The sequence below is a fragment of the Lissotriton vulgaris genome, chromosome 7 (assembly GCF_964263255.1).
Source record: "Lissotriton vulgaris chromosome 7, aLisVul1.2, whole genome shotgun sequence".
Taxonomy (NCBI): domain Eukaryota; kingdom Metazoa; phylum Chordata; class Amphibia; order Caudata; family Salamandridae; genus Lissotriton; species Lissotriton vulgaris.
In genome coordinates, this window is record NC_141695.1 from 313,963,798 (window position 1) to 313,985,017 (window position 21,220).

Consider the following 21,220-nt stretch of genomic DNA (forward strand, 5'->3'; position numbering starts at 1 on the left):
TATTGAGTTTTATATAAAAAAGACGTTACAGAACAGAAATGTAAACAAGGTACTGACACATTTAGTAACAAATTACTAAAAGGTTTGTCCACAAATACATAGTATTAAGTATCATGATGATGACGTTTTAGTAGTTTTATTAGTAGTGTTAGCATATAGAGAACGAATTTGTATAAATGTAATCGAAAGGAAGCATTAGGAGACTTCTTAAATGCAGTAAATAATTATTGAATCTAAGTAAAGACAAATAAAAAGAAATAAACAGCATGCTGGGTTGTAGTACAGGGATACAGTACAGAGCTCCTACAGAGGTTGCATAAAAGTCAAGAGACCAACAAAGGTTTTAGAGGCAGTAGGAACAGTAGGCATCAAATCAAACTTAGGTGATACTCTTGCTAGAGCCTGAGCCATTTAATGGACGAAACAAGAAAATGCAATGAAATGAATGTGGCATTTTTTTTTCTTTTTTTTCTTAAAGACCTTTATTATACGGTTCTGGACGTACACAGCATACAGCCTACAACCCTTAGGGCCGGCAGCAACAATAATCAGTGTTGTGTATTATCAACTAATTAACACAGCCCGTTAGCCGACAACCCGGGGGTCCGGCGGCGTTGTGGATTGGTGTGTGTGTAGAACCTGCAGTTTTACATCGGAGGAATGTGGCATTTTTGTGTAAGATTAAAAGTCTTGATAAAATTACAGAGGGTAGGTAGGTATCACTGAATAAGCAGATACACTGTTGTCATGTACCTTATTACCTCGTTGAAGGTGGTTTTACCAAGTATAGATCTAACTTACTCTGCAAAGGTCAATACAAAAGTGGTCCAGCACACTTAAGCAGAGAATAACCAAGTTTTTTATATACACATATTAATCATTCAAAGGCTGAATCAGTGGTCTTTGCGGAAGTTAATTCTTTATTAAATCTTCATTTAAAAGTCTGTGGCCATAGCCAACGTGTTTCGTCCTTCACGGACTTCTTCAGGGCTATAAATAACACATATATACAAAATTATTACCCAAAATAATGATACAATATTTACAATTAAAACAATTTGCAAATTCCATACATTTTTACAGTCCTATTCTCAATATATACAATATATTTTACAGTCCTATTCTCAATATTAGCAATAGTCATGTGATCTGAGACAAACAATTTTATGAATTCCTTTGCAGTTTACATAGTATTAGCAATAGTCATGTAGTATGAGACACACGATTTTATGAATTCCTTCACAGATTCTGCATCATTTACCTTCATACATTTATACCTTTTTATAAGTAAAAAAGAGAGAGTTTCAAAAACACACTAGGGCCTATTTTATATTTGATCATTTCTTTATTTTCTTTCCTTTTAGTTAATTTCTCTTTTTTTCTTCATTCCACATACATTTAGGATCTTTCCTAATGGGTTACTCTTTTTTCTTCATTCCACATACATTTGAGATCTTAATGGGTTACTCTTTGAAGTTAGCTAGCCAAATAAACTCTGTATCATAGAGTGGTCGTTAGTCACTTTCAATCTGTCCTCTATCAAAGACAATTGTACATCATAAATCTACAATGACATTGAAAATATCACCCTTAATTTTATCCATATTAGTTTCCGCAATATGCACAACAAGTGCATATGATCACATACAAGTGTCATAATTACATCCCCAATGCTAAATTCATACCTCATAAAAGGTTTTAGAACCTTCTAGTGATAACACTTCCTCTAAGTTGGTGGTGGCTTGCTTTCACGTTAGGGTAATAGCTTCAAAATCAGTGGTTCCTTTAATGGGTCACTATAAGAAGGAGGTGAAGGGATATTGGGATGGTTTTAAGTGCATCCTATTTATTCAGGTAACTCTTACTAAATTAATTGTTTTCTTATATTTATTTATATCATCAATACCACATTTATAATGTTTTTTCTAATTTGAAAATTTCCTTAAAAAGAAATTTTATTTACAGGGCAACATCATATTGTGTCAAGTCAAGTCAAGTCAAGCAAGCTTTATTCGACGATTGTCATAAAAGCATGAAATCCATATAGAAATACAGTTAAAACAAATAAATAAGGTTAAAAAATGAGCACATTCTTTCCCTTTAAAAATTTAGGAGATATAATACTAATATATTTACATAAGGAATTATTTAACATTATCTCAAAAGGGATTTGATTATCACCAGGGGAAAAGTTAATCTATTAACAAACTGCTTCTGATAGTCCATGCCCACCCCAAACATTTTGCCACAGCCACATATACAGTCATATTTGTACAGGTACATATTATTCTAACTGCAGCCAGGCCGCTATCCGTACTCAGCAACCTGCACATTGGGCGAAGCTATGTTCGTCGTGGGGCCGCATATGCTGGGCATTCAAATAATAAGTGACCAACAGTTTCTGAAAGCGTCGGGCATGCTGGACAGCCGGCTTTGTCCCCCCAGACCACTTGCTAGTAAAAGCCCTAACAGGTAGGCTTTCAATTCTCAGTTGGAAGTAAAGTTTGCGATCTAAGGATTTTGAGATAACATCCCAGAAGTCTTCCAGGTATGGTCCCTCCTTAAAGTCCATAAACACACAGGTCAATGAACAAGGAGCTGGGGTCCTGAAGATCTTAGCAGCCACAAGTTTCCAATACTGGTCCTTTAAGAACTTCTTGGGTGGGAACCTTGCATTTGTAGGGTCTTCCCACAAGTCTCGTAAGCCCAGATCAATCAGAACACCCCTGATGTGTACTAGCCTCTTGATTCCATGGGAATTACCACTTCTAGTTATATCAAACAGCCCCCTTCTGTACGTCTCTAATTCTGGGGTTGTCCAGAGCCACCTCCAATATAAAACTGGACGCAAAGAGGCAATAAGGGCTATTGGGGACAAACCCAGGTCATAGAGAAGGGGATTCAAGGGGGTACTCTGTGGTAGTTTTATCAGATTCCTGAGATATACATTTTCTGAAGCTGACATCCCCCTTAAGTTCTCATATCCCCAAACTTCTACCCCGTATAAAGTGGAACTAACCACTTTTCCATTGTAAACCGCTAATACGGGAGCTATTGGTTTAGTGAGGGACCTGGAATGCTCCAGACTCAGGGCACCAGAGAGTTGGCGATGTTTCAGAGTAGCCAGCTCAATCTGCTGTTTCCATTTCAAGTCATGCTGGATACAGACACCCAAATAGCTGAAAGCCTGGACCCTTTATATGGGACGCCTGTTCATAGTCATAGTACCCTTGTAGGATTTTGGAGCATTAAAAGTCATAAACTTAGATTTTGCTACATTGACTTCCAAACCCCGAGTGGAGCAGAAATCTTCAAAAAGCACCAAGGCCTTCTGCAACCCGCTTGGGTTTTTTGCTACTAAAAGACAATCATCGGCGAACATTAAAATAGGAACTTTTGCTCCAGCTAGGATAGGGGCATCAATGTTGGAATCAATTAGCATTTTGGCCACATCATTAATGTATAAAGAAAATAACGTGGCGCCAGGACACCGCCCTGGCTGTCCAGTTTCCACTGGGAACTGGGGCGTAACACTGCCAGGACCGCCCCACCTAATCTGTGCATAGTTTTGTTCATGGAGTTTTTTCAGAAGCATAAGAAGGGGCCCAGGCAAACCCATGTCGTTGAGGACTTTCCACAGGGTAGCTCGCGGAACCAGATCGAATGCCGCTCTTAAATCTATGAACGCTACGTACAGGCTACCATGCCCGATCAGCACAGTCTTCCAATGCAACATCCCAAAATGTAGCACCTGGTCAACTGTGCTAACTGAGGTCCTGAAGCCTGCCTGTATATGGGATAAGATGTTATTGTCCTGTTCCCACTCCAGTACTTTATTAAGAATCAACCTGCCAAAATTTTTTTAGGAGGTGTCAATCAGGCTGATTGGACGATAATTTCCTGGCTGCGACTTGTCCCCTTTTTTATACACAGGTATAATTTCGGCCCCAATGCCATGAGCAAGGTATAGGGGCTCCACTGGCAATCATGTTAGCTAAAAGGAGTATGTAGGAACCCCAGGAGTTTTTGTCCTGTAAAAATAGGTCCGCGGGTATGCCATCGCTCTGCCAGGAACCACTAGATCTAAGGCACAGTGAATATCTTTAAGGGTAAACATATCCTCAGCGAGTGGAATGGTGGGAGTCTCTGTGATTAATTCTGAGCCCTTACCCCTCACATATTGTGGCTGAAAGTAGGATACCCATTTGTCTTTGGGAACCCAGTTCTGTGGCTTATCTGGGTTTCCCTCCACCCCCCACCTATACACATTCCAAAATCTTTGTGAGTCTTTGTTGGAACCTGCCTCCTTTAAGTCATTCCATCTAGTCTCGTCCCAGTTGCGTTTAGCTCTAGAGACCGTATTTTTATACATGGATCTGGCCATCCGAATATTCTCGCTTGACTCACTTTTGATGGCTCTACCCAGGTCCAAACAGGCCTGCCTACATTCCCCCGAATACCAACGAGGTGGCTCAGGTATACGTGGACCTTTTTTAGTGCAAGGATGATGAAAAGGCTTTTCAATTCGCAAAAAAAGGCCCCACGGACCCTTGTTCCTTCTTCTTGAGAAAGAAGGACATTATCCTTTTCAAGCAGTTCCTCTATGTCACGCATTGCTTGAACAAGCTTTCTAGTTATAAAATCAATGTTGATTGGATCAATCGAAACTTTCGACCATCGGACATGACGCATATCATTCGATAGGACAGTATCAGTAATGGGAGTTAGAGACACATCCTTATCATGGTAGTCGGGAGTACTCCAGTAGGAGAGAGTCTTGCACAGAGGATTATGGTCACTCTCTATCCTTTCTATGATTAGCATGTCCCGGAGGAATCTCCATGTCCCCAGGTTGAGTAGAAGGTAATCTATTCTACTCTCTCTAGAGCCACTTTTGAATGTAATCGCCCCGGCTTTATCACCCAGTGATTTTCCATTTGTTGATCTTAGACCATTGTTTAAACAGATAGAATTCATTTATATCACTATATCTAACCACTTTTTAATTGGTTTAAGCTCAAGTTTAGGTATCCGCCATTCCCTATCTTCGTCGTCCGTTATATTCCAGTTTTCACATAAGAGAGGTTCAAAAGTAACATTAAAATCTCCCCCCAAAATTAAATTGAAATGGAGATCAGGGGAGTGAAGCATCTCATCCAGGAGTGCAAGTACTACTGACTTTTTCCCAGCAGTACTTCGAGCGTAGACATTGTAGATGTTAATCGGCTCTTGGTTAGGGAACACAAGACTTAAGGCCTGCAGATCCCTATGATTGGAGTGAATGACTTTCACTGTAGCACTGAGGTCCTGTCTGATCCAAATTGTTAGGCCACCAGACGGACGGCCCTTGCCTCCCTTCTCTGCCGGAATGCTGTAATTTAAATACTCAGGGAGATGTAGTGGGTCCAGTAACCAGGTTTCCTGAAATAAGCATATATCATGCTGGCTAACAAATGATACCCACTCTGGGGATTTTATTTTAGATTGTAGGCCAGCTATATTCCAGGAAAGAACAGACCCAGATTTACCAGTGGTAGGCACAGTGCAATCCTACTCAGTTGACTCTGCGCCTTAGATAGGGAGACAGCCATACATGGCGAATAAGATAGCAAGGATGGCACTTCCTCCTTCAGTGAGCCAACTTTGGGGAGGAGTCGTTCTCATCTGAATCCTTGAATGATCCGGAGAACAAGATCTAAATTCTAAATTTAGTAATTCTCCGGCTATCATTGGGTTTTTGAAAATGTATTCAATGCAATCATATGCATCACCCTGAGAGGTAAGCCTCGCCGCGCGGGGGATGTCCTCCCTAATGACTGACCTACAGCCCCTTACATACCTAATCCAGTGAATTGCTTTATTGGTAAGGGCTTCAGGAGTTTCGTGAGCCCTGCCAATAGGCAACTTGGGAATATTGATCAGAAACACAGGAGGAGATTTACCCAGATAAGAGTTAGGTGGCATAACGTTTGGACATGGTGGAACAAATCTTGGGTACTCTCGGCTAGTCACAGATTGCTGTACAGCCTGACTTGCTCTGTGAACACTTTTACCCCCTAAGTTCCCGGATATCCCACTAGGTAAAGTAGTTGGCACTGGACCGCTTCTTTGAGTGACGTGGTTGGCTGTAGTAGCTACGCTCCCTGCCCTGCCCATGTGGGTGGATGTAAGGCTTGGGGTAACAGCAGTGCCCTGAGCGATATGTGGGTTAATCAAGGGGGGAGCTTTCCCTAAACATCCTGTTAAATTTGCACTTTTATAATTACAAATAGCGAGGTTGGTTACCGCGGAGCCTTTACCAATGCCCACCCTTAGGTTACTTACAGCAGTACTGAGTTGGTCAATCTTGGTTTGCATACTTACGACCAAATTACACAAATGATTTACAATTTTAAACAGGGGGTTATTGGTTAGTTCTGCTAGTCCGGGCGTCCCCAAAATAGAAGCCACATCCGAAATACCTTCTGCTGAGGATGGACCAGGCACAGGCGCCTCAGACCTGCTTTCAGCATTACAATTTTCAATTTGTGCTAAAACAGTAAACCTGTTACTACAGGGTAAGGCATTTATATCATCAGAACTATGTTTAGGAGATGCGGGGTATTGAGACTGAACTGTAATAGGCTCTCCCCTCTCTGTTAAAACCATTTTAGCCCCTGTAATCTGCTTGTTGGTGAACATCTCTGGAATAACGGCAACCCCTCGCTTATTACTCTTAACTTCCGGGGCACTCACTATACTACATCCCTCTAAAACTCTCTCCCCATGGTTGGGAGCAGATGTTAACAAGTCTGTACAGTCTTGCACTAGATTGTCAATTCTGTCGATGACACAATTTACTCCTGCATGTGGCTGCCGCTTTCTAGGGGGTTTGCACTTCGATCTCTTGGCTTGCTTCCCTCCCTTAGCCATCACGCCAGCAGAGTCATTCAGATCCTCAGTGGATTTCCTCTTCCCCATTACTGCGATAGATATAGCCCACAGATAAGCAGAAGGTGGAGAGTAAACAGTACCTTATGATGGAAAAATCAAGGGGGGTGGCCCAGTCCAGTCTCCGTCAGTCCCCGGACGGCCACAGACGGCCCGCCCTTTGCCCGGACTTCGCCCGGCTCGCTCCGCGCGCGGTCCCGCGAGGTGGGGATGACGCTGCTCTTTATGCGCCTCCCGGCGCGGTTGAGTGGTGCGCGGCTTCCGCGTGGGCTGCTGGGGGTTGTAGTCCGCTGGAGCACCTTGTCCCGCTCTCCTTTTGGCGGCCGCACTCTGGTGGAGAGAGTGTGCGGCAGCGGGAGGCAGGCTGGCGAGGTGTCTCTGGTGAGCAGGGGTCGGAGTGACAGATGTAAATAGGCTCACGGGCCCCAAGAGGTATGCAGACAGTTCCCCACTCAGCAGGGGATGACGCTGCTCTTTATGCGCCTCCCGGCGCGGTTGAGTGGTGCGCGGCTTCCGCGTGGGCTGCTGGGGGTTGAAGTCCGCTGGAGCACCTTGTCCCGCTCTCCACTCAGCGGCCGCACTCTGGTGGAGAGAGTGTGCGGTAGCGGGAGGCAGGCTGGCGAGGTGTCTCTGGTGAGCAGGGGTCGGAGTGACAGATGCAAATAGGCTCACGGGCCCCAAGAGGTATGCAGACAGTTCACCCTCATCATATTGTGTATTTTACATATTTATGAGCCCAAACAGAGTATTACCGTTACTCTAAAGACCTCAATAGCAAAGCGGTGTTTCAAAAATTGGCGCCATTTTGGAGCGTTTATTTTCAGCTGTGTTGCATTCCAGGCTCCTCATATTTTATCGACTAACTAATTGCAAAAGAGGGGCTAGGGGCCAGATGTAGGTAATTCATATTTACCGACTCTTAAATACCGAATTTTACCGATTCGGTATTTAAGAGTCGGTAAATATGAAGGGGGGAGATGTAGGTATTACAGATTCTGTAAATACCGAATCGTTAAGATTCGGTATTTACCGAATCTGTAAATACCGAATCGGTATTGCCCATTGATTCCTATGGGCCTTAAAGCCCATAGGAATCAATGGGCAATACCGATTCTGTAATTACAGAATCTGTAAATACCGAATTTTGCAAGGGTGCAGGGGGTGTCACTTTGACACCCTCTGGCACCCCAAAAATAGGCATGTGCGCCATGTGGCACACAGACATGCCCTAAGGGCATGTCTGTCTGTCACATGGCTAGGTGTGCATGCACACATGTGCATGCACACCTGAATTCGATATTTTAACACCCAATTGGATTGGGTGGTAAAATACCGAATTTGTAGGGACTTTGGGACTCAGAAGAGTCCCACCTACATCTGGGAATTACCGAATCGGTAAAAATACCGATTCTGTATTTTACAGATTCTGTAAATTTACTGATTCGGTAAATTTACAGAATCTGTCAAATCTGGCCCCCTACATCTCAAGATGCCAAATACCGGTCGGAAACGGACGAATTCGGCCGTTTCCGACCGGTATTTGCCACCTACATCGGGACCTAGATTCCTAGAGCCCTAAGCAAGAACCTATAGCCACAAGGTGCGCAGACATAATTCTAAACCATCTCGATTAACATGACTTCAAAACCCTAGGATCGATTTAGCATGTAGCCGAATAATGCAGTGCTATCTTGGAACATCTAAGGCATAATCGGAAATGTTCCACACATTTTTGGTTTGGTCGTGGGCAAGTAATCTGAGATTTTGGGCGTTCTAAAACAGAATTATTTTTTTTACGAAAGATGCACAAATTCATGTCAGTGGCGTCGGTTTCTTGAAGCGGCATAATCTCCCACATTAATTATCCCGATCTCCCTATTACATAGCAGTATTATTAAGGCCCCATGTAGAATGGTAACAGCACGAGTACCCCAGTCCAACTTACTTATAGTTTAGATATCAGCCGGCTCCATGGCGTGGCGTCCTCCGTAATGGCATACACACTTAAGCTCTATAAACGCCATTTTAGGTCTTGAGTAAGTAGTTAATGCCGTACACCTGGCTTTAGACCATAACGGGGGTCGATTTATAAGGTTGAATAGTGGTGCCATGTTTAAATGGCTATGTTGTAGTAGAATTGTATCTGCAAAGTCACTATTTCAACTTTTTAACTGATAATTTACCGCAATTTTTATTTATTTAAATTTGTAACGAAAATAGCAGTACGATTTTTTCTATTTTCATTTTCTTCTTTTCTTACTTTTTCTTTCAGACAGATAGTTAAATTTATAATGCACTTATATATTTATACTCCCTTCTTTTCTGAGATTAATATGATACTCGAATCTCCATAACATACCACAGATTTTCCCAGCGTGGGCAGGCGCCATCTTATAATGTCCACTTTAACTCTAAACGCACCCCGCATTTACAGCTATCACATTTTTGTAGTATATCTCAACACAAGAGACGAGGTGAGGTTAGAGGCCAATTCAATTTGACCAACACTCCTCCTAATATACATATTATTGATGTCATACGATAGTCAATTTAAACAATTGTTAATGCGTTATATTCAAATTCATCTAACATATTGAACCCAGCTAATCACTTGCGTATAACATCAAGAATACTTGTTTCTAGACTGGATGCAGTAATTCAAATGTATCCCAAGGATTAAAAAAGTAATTATTCAGATACAGCTTAGCACCATTGAGTACATGTCCATCATTACAGTATGAACACAAGCTTGTCACAACACTCGCGTGTGACCTCAAGAATACTCGTTTCTAGACTGAATGCAGTAATTCAAATGCCTCTCAAAAATTTAAAAAAGTCATTATTCAGATACAGCTTAGCACCATTGAGTACATGTCCATCATTACAATATGAACACAAGCTTGTCACAACACATTCTTTGGCTCTTTAGAATATTAACATCTATTATCTGTTTTTACAAAACATAGTGTAATTCATTGCATGTGTTAAGCCCCAAGGATGTACTTCTCAATCGACAGATCCATCCAGCCTCTGCCTTTCTTAGCACTAGCTTACGATCCCCACCCCTGGATGGTATTTCTATATGTTCTAATGCATGAAACCAGATATTTCTTTACAAGTTATGATTTTTTTGTATATGAGACGCCACAGGGTATTTTTCATCATTATTCCTAATTGCCCTGATATGTTCCTGCATTCTGATTTCTAATGCTGCTTCCTATATAGATCTTATTGCATGCACATCCCAATACATAGACTGTATAGGTGGTGTTACAGTTAATAAATGTCCTAATGACATATTCTTTTTCAGTATTGTATTTGAATTTCGTTTTTTTTGTTCACACCAACTTGACATGTCACACATGAACCGCAATCATAAAAACCAGCCGTTTTTTTAGTTAACCATGATATTCCACTTATCTCTTTTTGAGGTTTTCTCCCCTCCTATACACAACCCTAGGTTTCTCAGATACCGTACCTAATGGCATTTGGCCAGAGGCAATCAGATACCAATTTTTTCGTAGGATATTATATACATGGTTGCTATGTACATTATATTCCGTTATAAACAGAACCTCATCTTTCTTTTTGTTCATATTCCTGCTATGTTTGTCAGGATGGGTCTGTAGTGTAATTTTTGATCCACTTTCATTGCCCTCGATACCGCTTTCTCTAAACACTCTTTTGTGTATCCTCTTTTTTTAAAGTAATTTTTCATGGATTTGATATGTTTTTGGAAATGTGGCTCTTCGCTACAATTGCGACGGGCCCTTATCATCTCCCCATACGGTATAGCGTTTATTGTGCCCTTGGTATGTGCACTTTCAGCATGCAAAACACTGTTACATGCTGTTACTTTTTTGAAAATGTCACTGTGGATCTTATTATTCCTGACATATAATCTTAGATCCAAAAAGTCAATGGTTTCGCCTGAATAATTCATAGTCATCTTCATATTAAATCTATTTTGATTTAAGTACTCATGGTAGGAAAGTAGTTCAGTTAATCCTCCATTCCAAATCATTAGGACATCATCTATGTATCTACCATAGAAAATGAAATGATGTTATTAATCCACTGTTGGGACCCATGACCCCAGGCATGCTCCGTCTCGTACAAACCCATAAACAGGTTTGCATAAGACGGAGCAAACCTGGATCCCATGGCTGTCCCTTGTCTTTGCAGAAACCAGTCTCCATTGTGCAGAAAAGTATTCATTTCAAGGATCATTCTTGTCATTTCTAACAGCATAAGCGTGTGTTCAAGATTGCTAGCATCACGCTTTTATAAAAAGTATTTTAATGCATCTAGCCCAAAATCAGTTTTTATACATGTATAAAGCTCTCCACGTCTAATGTTACGAAGAGCAGATTAGAGCTATCCCTAGCAAAGTCGTCCAATTTGCACAACACGTCTCTACTATCTCTAAGATAGGAGGGTAAGTTCTTAACAAAAGGCTGGAGGTATCCACCTACAAATTGTGAGAGACGTTCACCTGGTCCGCCATTACCAGATATTATTGGCCTACCTGGTGGAAAGCCCTCCCCCCTTTATGGATTTTCGGGAGGATATATATACACGGGTTGCGGGAATCCTCCACTTGTAGAAACTTATACTCCGTTTCAGAAAGAAGACATGATTCATGCCAATCTCTCAAGCACAAGTTGATATTGCGTTCAATCTGTTTTGTTGGGTTTTCTTTTAACTTGGCGTAACATTCAGTTTTACCCAATTGTCTATCGATTTCTCCTAGATAGTCTGATCGGTTCATTATCACAATATTTCCCCCTTTGTCAGCCTCCCGAATAACTATTTCGGGGTCATCTCGTAAAAGACCTAGTGTTTCTATATCTTTCCTAAAGATGTTGTGATTATGCCTGCAGTGAGAATTTCGCATTTGTCTATCTTCTAGCTGATATAATTGCTGTGTTACTTTATCATAAAAATCATCAATGGAAGCATCTTGGGGTCTGAGTGGAAGGAACTTGGATGGCATTCTTAGACCACTATCTGCTGATGTATCCTCAACAATATCCAAAGATCTAGCAGTGTCAGTAATATGTACAATTCCATCTTCCTCATCCAATGTACAAAGTATGTGGGCTACATTTAGATCAGCAATCGACATTTCAGATGTTTTGGGCTGGCTCAAGGGAACATTCCGTACAACAGTACGATTTTCAAAAAAAGTTTTTAATCTCAATTTTCTGACAAACTTAAAAAGATCGATATGTAAATCAACAAAATTACAAGTATTTGTAACACAAAAATTCAACCCTTTTCGTAACAAGGTTTCTTCTTGAACAGTGACTTTTTTTCAGAAAGATTCACAATATTTAATGCATTGTCAGTAAGGTCATCGTCAATATCATCAATTATTTTCTCATTTGTGTCTTGCTCTGGAATCGGGTTTGGACGCCTGGCTTTATGTTTCTTCCCTCCTCTTCTGATTCTGAATTTTGATTTTTCTTTTTGTTGCCCAGCCTGTAGCGTTGAACCTCTTTTAAAAAAAAGGGAAGATGTTGATGTTTGTAATTGGCTGGTGCCCTCACCTGGATCGCTTTCAATTGAAGAAAGTGAAGTACTACTGGAGGATACACTTATCGGTTTCTCAAATTTTCCCTGGCCAGGCACCTCTTTAGGAGTTACATCATCGTATTTTTTTAGAAGGTAAAGATGCGTCCATTATCATAGTCCTTTTCATCTCTTAATATTTTCTTTAGTTTTTTATCTTTCAAATACACTTGATAGGCAGCTAATTCATTCTTTAAGATATCATAGTTCTTTGGGGTCGCATCTTTTAAATTCATCTCAGCAATCTCTTTCTCAAGTTTCAAAATTTTCTCTTGCTAACTTTTTCTCTCAGACTTTGTAATTAGGATCCGCATCATGCGGTATGATGCATCATAGAGACCCTCCTCCCAATCATCTAGTAGGTCCTGTTCTAAGTCATAGTTGGGAAATATTAAAGTTCGTAACCCATGTGGGATCTTTTTATTTTCAATGTATTTGCACAGTGTTGCCCCGTCCCACCATTTGGCAAGCTCCTGTTTTTTCAATTTCTCAAGTTTGTAAAACTTTTCTTTTAGGCCCTCATTTTTTGGAGTTACATTTTTTGAAATATTGGGGTTGGTGCCTTTAGATTTAAATAGATCCCCCAACATTTCCTCATGTTTATCATCAAAGTCCATCGCTGTTATTTGAGTAATACGAGATCGTGCTAATTAAACCCAAAATTACAATTTGGATAAGCGCTTCAGGGGAGTGGGGTTAAAAGCGATTGCACCTATCTTACGTCCTGTATTATACAAATTTTTAGGTGCCACGGACCGGGAATTCATAATCCCCTAAATCTCCCAGGGCAGAGAACTGTCCTTACATACAAGCTCAATACAAAAGTGGTCCAACACACTTAAACAGAGAATAACCACGTTTTTTATATACACATATTAATCGTTCAAAGGCAGAATCAGTGGTCTTTGTGGAAGTTCATTCTTTATTAAATCTTCATTTAAAAGTCTTGTGCCATAGCCAACGCGTTTCGTCCTTCACGGACTTCTTCAGGGCTACAAATAACACATATATACAGAATTATTACTCAAAATAATAATACAATATTTACAATTAAAACAATTTGCAAATTCCATACATTTTTACAGTCCTATTCCCAATATATACAATATATTTTACAGTCCTATTCTCAATATTAGCAATAGTCATGTGATCTGAGACAAACAATTTTATGAATTCCTTTGCAGTTTACATAGTATTAGCAATAGTCATGTAGTATGAGACACAAAATTTTATGCATTCCTTCACAGATTCTGCATCATTTACCTTCATACATTTATACCTTTTTATAAGTAAAAAAGAGAGAGTTTCAAAAACACACTAGGGCCTATTTTATATTTGATCATTTTTTCTTTTCTCTCCTTTTAGTTGATTTCTCTTTTTTTCTTCATTCCACATACATTTAGGATCTTAATGGGTTACTCTTTTTTCTTCATTCCACATACATTTGAGATCTTAATGGGTTACTCTTTGAAGTTAGCTTACCAAATAAACTCTGTATCATAGAGTGGCCGTTAGTCACTTTCATAGAGTGGTCGTTAGTCACTTTCATTCTGACCTCTATCAAAGACAATTGTACATCATAAATCTACAATGAAATTGAAAATATCACCCTTAATTTTATCCATATTATTTTCCGCAATATGCACAACAAGTGCATATGATCACATACAAGTGTCATAATTACATCCCCCATGCTAAATTCATTCCTCATAAAAGGTTTTAGATCCTTCTAGTGATAACACTTCCTCTAAGTCGATGGTGACTTGCTTTCACGTTTGGCGAATAACTTCAAAATCAATGGCTCCTTTAATGGGTCATTATAAAAAGGAGGAGAAGGGATATTGGGATGGTTGTAAGTGCATCCTATTTATTCAGGTAAATCTTACTAAATGAATTGTTTTCTTATATTTATTTATATCATCAGTGCCACATTTATAATGTTTATTCTAATTTGAAAATTTCCTGAAGAAGAAATTTTATTTACAGGGCAACATCATATTGTGTATTTTACATATTTATGAGCCCAAACAGAGTATTACCGTTACTCTAAAGACCTCAATAGCAAAGCGCTGTTTCAAAAATTGATCTAACTTACTCTGCAAAGGTGTTATGGTCCTCAAGATCATGTTTCATTAGAAATTATGCAGCCTGCCACATGGACTAAGTAGACCCAATACCACCAGGTGTTATGGATAGACAGTCAGAACCCTTCCATTTGCCCAGTATCTATTTTATACCTGGAGAAAGGAGTTTGACTGCAAAAGGTATGTCTGGTAGGTTTAAAGGTGGCAAGGAGTCCATTGCAAAGATACCCCATAAAGAAATCCAGTGGTATGTTAGTGTGCAAGATTTCTTACAAGTATGATTCGATTTTTCTCATCACTTATGATAGAAGTCCCTGTTTTGGGGGTAGAGAATTTCAATATGTGTCAGAGGATATAAGATTTATTTCGCACAACCTTTCTAAGGATATGCTCTATGTATTAACCTAGCTACATTGTGAAAGGTTAGGGGATATTTTGGCTAAACTTAATTATTTATATATTTGTAAATCACCAAATATATAAATAATCGATACCAGAATAATTTTGAAAAGAACATTAGAAAACTTCCAGCACCTACTGATCATATGGACAGAAAATGAAGCTGAGCTTTAAACACATTAAAACATATCCATCTTAACACATATCGGCCTGCGAGCGGTGGATTAACAACGTAATAGTCATCCTCACAGCAAACTTCTGAACCTATTGGTGTAAAATCACTAAGTAGCAGACATAGGCTATTGCAATAATCCAATCCAGGGGAATGCATGAGGGCACTGAAGAGGCAGGGTGTGTTTTTAGTAAGAAAGTCAAGATGTTTATAGACAAGCATAACAACCGATGACAAGATCTCACCCTAGAATTAACTTGCATTTTCGGCGATAACACCAAATTGAATATACCCACCAAGGGCTTAAGGCTAGTTGCAGGTGTAGGTCTGGCTTTCAAACGGGTCCATAGGCTCGAGTCCAAGTGTTCAGTGTTCTTTCCTATGACAAGCATCTTTGTTTTGCTCACACTTAGTTGCAGAAAGTTATGCCTGATCTATAGAGACACAGACACTCCATCCAGAGAGTCTGTCAGCTTCAATGCAGAAGCTGGAATTTGCTCATCTAACCGGTAAACTTCGTTTACAACGCGGTGTTTACACCGCACGACCTTTACCACGCTGCCATTACAACGCAAGTCGTTACTACGACTTGCGCTGGATGGTGCTGTTGGTTAAGGAATATTGTAATTTTATATTCCAACACCTTCCCTACTGTTACGTGGACTGGTGTTGGAATATAACATTATAATATTCCTCAATCCGCGCCCTCCAACGCAAGTCGTTGTAATGACTTGCGTTGTAATAACCGCGTTGTAAAGTACTGCGATCTAAAAGATCGCGTTGTACTGACATACATCCATCTAACCTGTTAAAGAGAAGTGTGGTACCTCAAGCTCAACAGAAGATGGATTTACATACTGAACGGCATAGGGTACAGGGATGCACTCTGTGGTTCTCCACACAGTACCTGTGCTTTAGATGTAGGGAGGAAGGGAGGGATAGGGTCTGATACGTTCTTTCAGAAAAGATTGAAACCAACTTTAACATGGTGCCCTGGCCATTATACATGTTTCTACGAGACCGGATCACATCAATAAGCAGGTGATGGGGGAGAGACCAGTCCTAGATTACCTTTACAAGCAAGTAATAGGGCAGAGAGACCAGCTCCAGATCACCTCAATAAGCAGGTGATGGGCAGAGAGACCAGCCCCAGGTCCCCTCTACAAGCCGGTGATGGGCAGAGAGACCAGTCCTAGATTACCTTCACAAGCAAGTAATAGGAAAGAGAAACCAGCCCGAGAACACCTCAATAAACAGGTGATGGTCAGAGAGACGAGCCGCAGGTCCCGTCCTAAGTTGGGAAACCCCACTCTTCCGTCTAGATCTATTAAAAGTCGTGGCATCACAATTGACAGTGATATGTCAATGAAATCCCAGATTGGGACAGTGGTTTCTACCTGATTCTTTAAGCTCCAAAAGGATCAGGAAGATTAGCAGATTTCTTACCACCGAAGCCCTGACCCAAGTAGAATTGGCCTTAGTCGTCTCTCACATTGACTACGCCAGTTCGCTTTACTTTGGTATACCAGTATATCAATCCAAAAGACAGCAACTGGTGCATAATCAGGCCGCTATTTTAATTTATCACCAGCCTAAATGGCACAATGTCACCCCCCTCATAAAAAAGTAACATTGGCTTGAATAAATCACTTAGCAGCAGTCCTCCCTGGACCTCAGCACCATGAAACTGTATGGTGTACGAGCGCTTTATAAGTATTCTTTACATAGCATACCATAGGGCAGATAGACCATACCCAGATCACCTCCACAAGCGATAGGACAGATAGACCGGCCCCAGATCACCTCCACAAGCAAGTGACAACATACATAGAATTAAAATCATTTTCCAGCTATTTGTACGCCATTTTATATTAAACTATTAGCGAATAATGTAATATTCACTATTAGTATAATAAATAATTTACAAAAATTAGGTGAGTGAAGCCCCCACCGACATCCATAAGGACAAGCTGCTTCTGTTCCTGCCACTGCTGATGCTAGGCGTCACAAGGACAGTGCAAGGGGTCACATGGGGCATGCCAGGTGTCGTAGCAGTGACCCCTAAATGACGCCCATGATGGTGACTGATTTGTGAAAAACGAAGCGACGACATACTAAGAAGATTGTGTGTTTTCAGAGTGGTATGGCCATAGACTGGAATGGCATATTGAAAGAGTATCATCGGAAGCGATAATTTAACACCAAACTTAACTTAGTTGTTAACCCATTCATTGACCCTTTAGTAGCCAATAGGATGAAGGCATTGAGAGACATGCCGGCTCCAGACAGGAGTAATGAAGACTTTCTCCACCTGATAATCTCCTTGATAGATACAGGGAAAAGGGATGATGGTGAGAAAGTGGGCCACCAGATCCTAACAATATCTTTCTGTACAGGAAAGATCAGACAGATTTGAACAATGTCTTTCACAAAGTGTGGTAATGGAATTTATTTATCCTGGGCGACTTTGCCGATTTCACATTACTGGTATTGGCTAACACATGACTTAGGGGCAGATGCATCAAACGATTTTTTTGTCGCAAACGCTGCGATTCGGTAAAAAGCAGCGTTTGCGACAAAAAAAACAGAAAATGGAATGTATCATTTAAAACTCATCGCAATATTAAGGAATCACTAATTTTGCGATTCCTTAATATCGCGTAAGCATTTAAGGAATCGCAAATTGCGATTCCTTAAATGCTATGTAAGAAGCAAGTACGTTTTTTAGCGAATTTACACTAAAAAATCGCAAATTATCACCAACTTATAGTTGGTGGTAATTTGCGAATTCTTTTCCAAATGCACTTTTTGGCATTTGTAAAGGTGCATGTGGCGCTCATACATGCCCTTAGGGCATGTTTGTGCGCCATATGCGCACACATGTAAATTTCAGGGGTGCAGCAGGGTGTCCTTAAGACACCCTTGCACCCTTAAAATTATTCTCAATTTGCGATTAGCAAATTGCGAATCGCAAATTGAGAATAGCTTCCCATTCCTTCCTATGGGCCTCCTGGCCCGTAGAAATGAATGGGAAATTATTCCTTAATTGCGATTAGCAATTTGCTAATCGCAATTTAGGAATTTTAAGAAATCGCTAAAAAATAGTGAATTTTTATATAAAACCATTTTGCAATTCTCAAAAAATCGCTATTTGAGAATCGCAAATAGGTATTTTGATACATCTGCCCCTTATTCATTCAGGGGCAGATGTATCAAAATACCTATTTGCGATTCTCAAATAGCGATTTTTTGAGAATCACCATTTCAGAATTGCAAAATGGTATGTATATAAAAATTCGCTATTTTTTAGCGATTTCTTAAAATTCCTTAATTGCGATTAGCAAAAAATGAGAATGCAAAACAGAGGGCAGAAAAGTGATCAGAAGAGGCAAAATGGAGGGTATAAAAACGAGCAGAGGAGGCAAAATGGAGGGTATAAAAACGAGCAGAAAAGGCAAAACTGTGGCCAGAAAAACGAGCAGAAAATCAAACGAGGGCAGAAAAAGGTAAAAAAGAGGACAGGAAAACTAGCAGAAAAGGAAAAACAGAGAGCAAAAAAACATCCAGCAAAAGCAAAACAGAGCAGAAGAGGGCAAAACAGAGGGAAGAAAAACGAGCAGAAAAGGCAAAACAGAGGGCAAAAAACACCCGGGAAAGGCAAAACAGAGCAGAAGAGGGCAAAACAGAGGGAAGAAAAACGAGCAGAAAGGCAAAACAGAGGGCAAAAAACAAGCAGACAAGGCAAAACAGAAGGCAGAAAACTGAGCAGAAAAGACATGCGCAAAACAGTAGTCCAGGCCCTGGTGATTTTGAGGCTGGACTACGGAAACTCCCTCTTTCTTGGTTCTCCCAAATACGTAACAAACTGTTTAGAACGCAGCAGCACGACTATTACTGAACATACCTAGACACCAATCAGTTAAAACAAGATTGATGGAACTGCATTGGCTCCCGGTTCAAGCCAGAATCAAATTCAAGTCCCTTAACCTGGTTCATCGTGCCATGCACGGAAGGGCTCCGCACTTAGTCAAAACTTGGTAGCCCACTATACACCCCACCGACAGCTTAGGTCGAGCTCAAAATTTCTCATGAAAGATACAACAATAAAAAGAGCCAGATGGGGTGGAAGGTCTTTCGCCCATCTGATACCTACGCACTGGAACAGTCTAGATCCAGACCTTCGACTCACTCAAAACGAAGTACTGTTCAGGAAAAAACTTAAAACTTGGCTCTTTCCACAAGACTAAGCGCTCACCCCATCTACCTTGATTCATGCAGCGCTGAGATGCCTAAGGGTAGTCACGCGCTTTACAAATCCCATAAACATAAACATAAAACACCAGTTTTGAGGTGTAACCTTCATAGGGATAAGCTGCATTCAATAGGGCCTGGTGAGATGGGAAGACCTCTAAGTGGAGGAGGCTCATCTAAAATTTGATCATGAATATTGATTGCAATGTTTGATTGATGTCTCAGATCTGGACACATGGTGTTCCAAGGTTAAGCTCTCAACATCCCAAATCTGCCGGCCTCTGGCATATGCTGTTTGATCTGATTTATGTGTGCATGTTTGCATAATTTCATCTTAGTCTTCAGCTACGTGTATAGTTAGCAAATAAGGTTTGAATTTAGTTTGGGTCATAAACTGCTCTGAGAGTTCAAAACAGAGCACAGAAGTTTGAACTTTATTCTCTAGGAAATTGGGAGAAAATGCAGGGCTTTACAAGAGTGACATGAGCTGATTTCCTCAGTTTTGCAGATTTTGTAGTTTCGAAGTTTCATCTTTGGGGTGCTTGATTGTACGGTGTTACAGTAATAGCCTTTTGAGAGAACCATGGACTTTATCAATTCAGTGCGGTGTAACAGTTAAATCTGGGGAAGAATCCTCCTCAGCAACATAAAGTAAAATTTGGTGTTTTAACCAACACTGGGTTAAGTTGATCCAACAAAAGTTTGTGTCAAATCATACTCTAGGGTTATTTTTACGGCTTATCTTGGGACCAGGGTGTTCCAAATTCCTCCAGCCTCTTGAATGGGAGACTGTCACATGAGGGATCTGAGACTCAGAGGTTTGGGACTGCTTACCATTAAGACAGAGCTAGATCTTAGATCAGAGCTAGCGCCGAGACACCGGAAGGTATTTGTGCGCTCTAGAAATTTTAAAAATAAATAAAATAAAATAAATAAAAAAATAAAATTGGTTGGAATACTTGACATGCAGGAAGTGATGTTTTGTTTTACTTTTCTGGATGGCTATGGAGATGGACACTGTCTGCACATATTTGTAGAATGCATTGTGAAATAACTCAGGCCAGTGGTCACAAGTAGATGCTAAACATAAACCAAGGCATTAGAGATCCCAGAGGGACCCAGGTTGTAATAATTTTTCCAGATAATCAGGAGGAGCCGAGAGCCAATATATGTTATGCGGAGCTTCTGGAAGACCTCCGTATAATTGACCGACGACTATACACAGCCAGGCAACATACTCAGGCTGACAGATCAGGCCCCTTACTTGCATGCATAATCCGTGACTCCCAACTATTATGCCTATGACGACGGTACAGGACTGTAATGGAAGAATGGCTCTGACACAAATAGCAATTAATACGGCATTCCAGGATTAATATGATCAGCTCTATGGTCCGCCACAGCAGATGGCGGGCACTCAATTAGATGCTTTCTTTGAGGGAATTTTACTGCCGCAGTTAACACAATACCAGAAAGACGATTTGGACCACCCTATCACGATAGCTGAGATACGCTGTGCTGTTAAAGCACTGCCACACAACAAAGCTCCTGGGACCGACGGTCTTCCTGCAGAGTTTTATGGTACATACGCCGAACTTCTAGCCCCACATTTATTGACGCTATTCCAAGAGTCGTTAACGACACATGCGCTCCAGCACTCGACGCTGCAGGCGCTCATAGTCTCCTTTTTGAAGCCAGTAAGGGAGGCCTTACATATACACAATTACAGACCACTGTCGCTTTTAAACTCAGATTACAAGATTCTCAGTAAATTGCTAGCTATCTGCCTGAACAAATATATACCGCAGCT

At 40.7% G+C, this 21,220-nt stretch overlaps 1 protein-coding gene across 1 annotated transcript in view; it reads left to right on the forward strand.

The window, feature by feature from the left end:
* The window catches only part of LOC147701455 (uncharacterized), an 85,554-nt gene that overhangs the window by 43,730 nt on the left and 20,604 nt on the right, over window positions 1–21,220 (forward strand). The window lies entirely within an intron of this gene.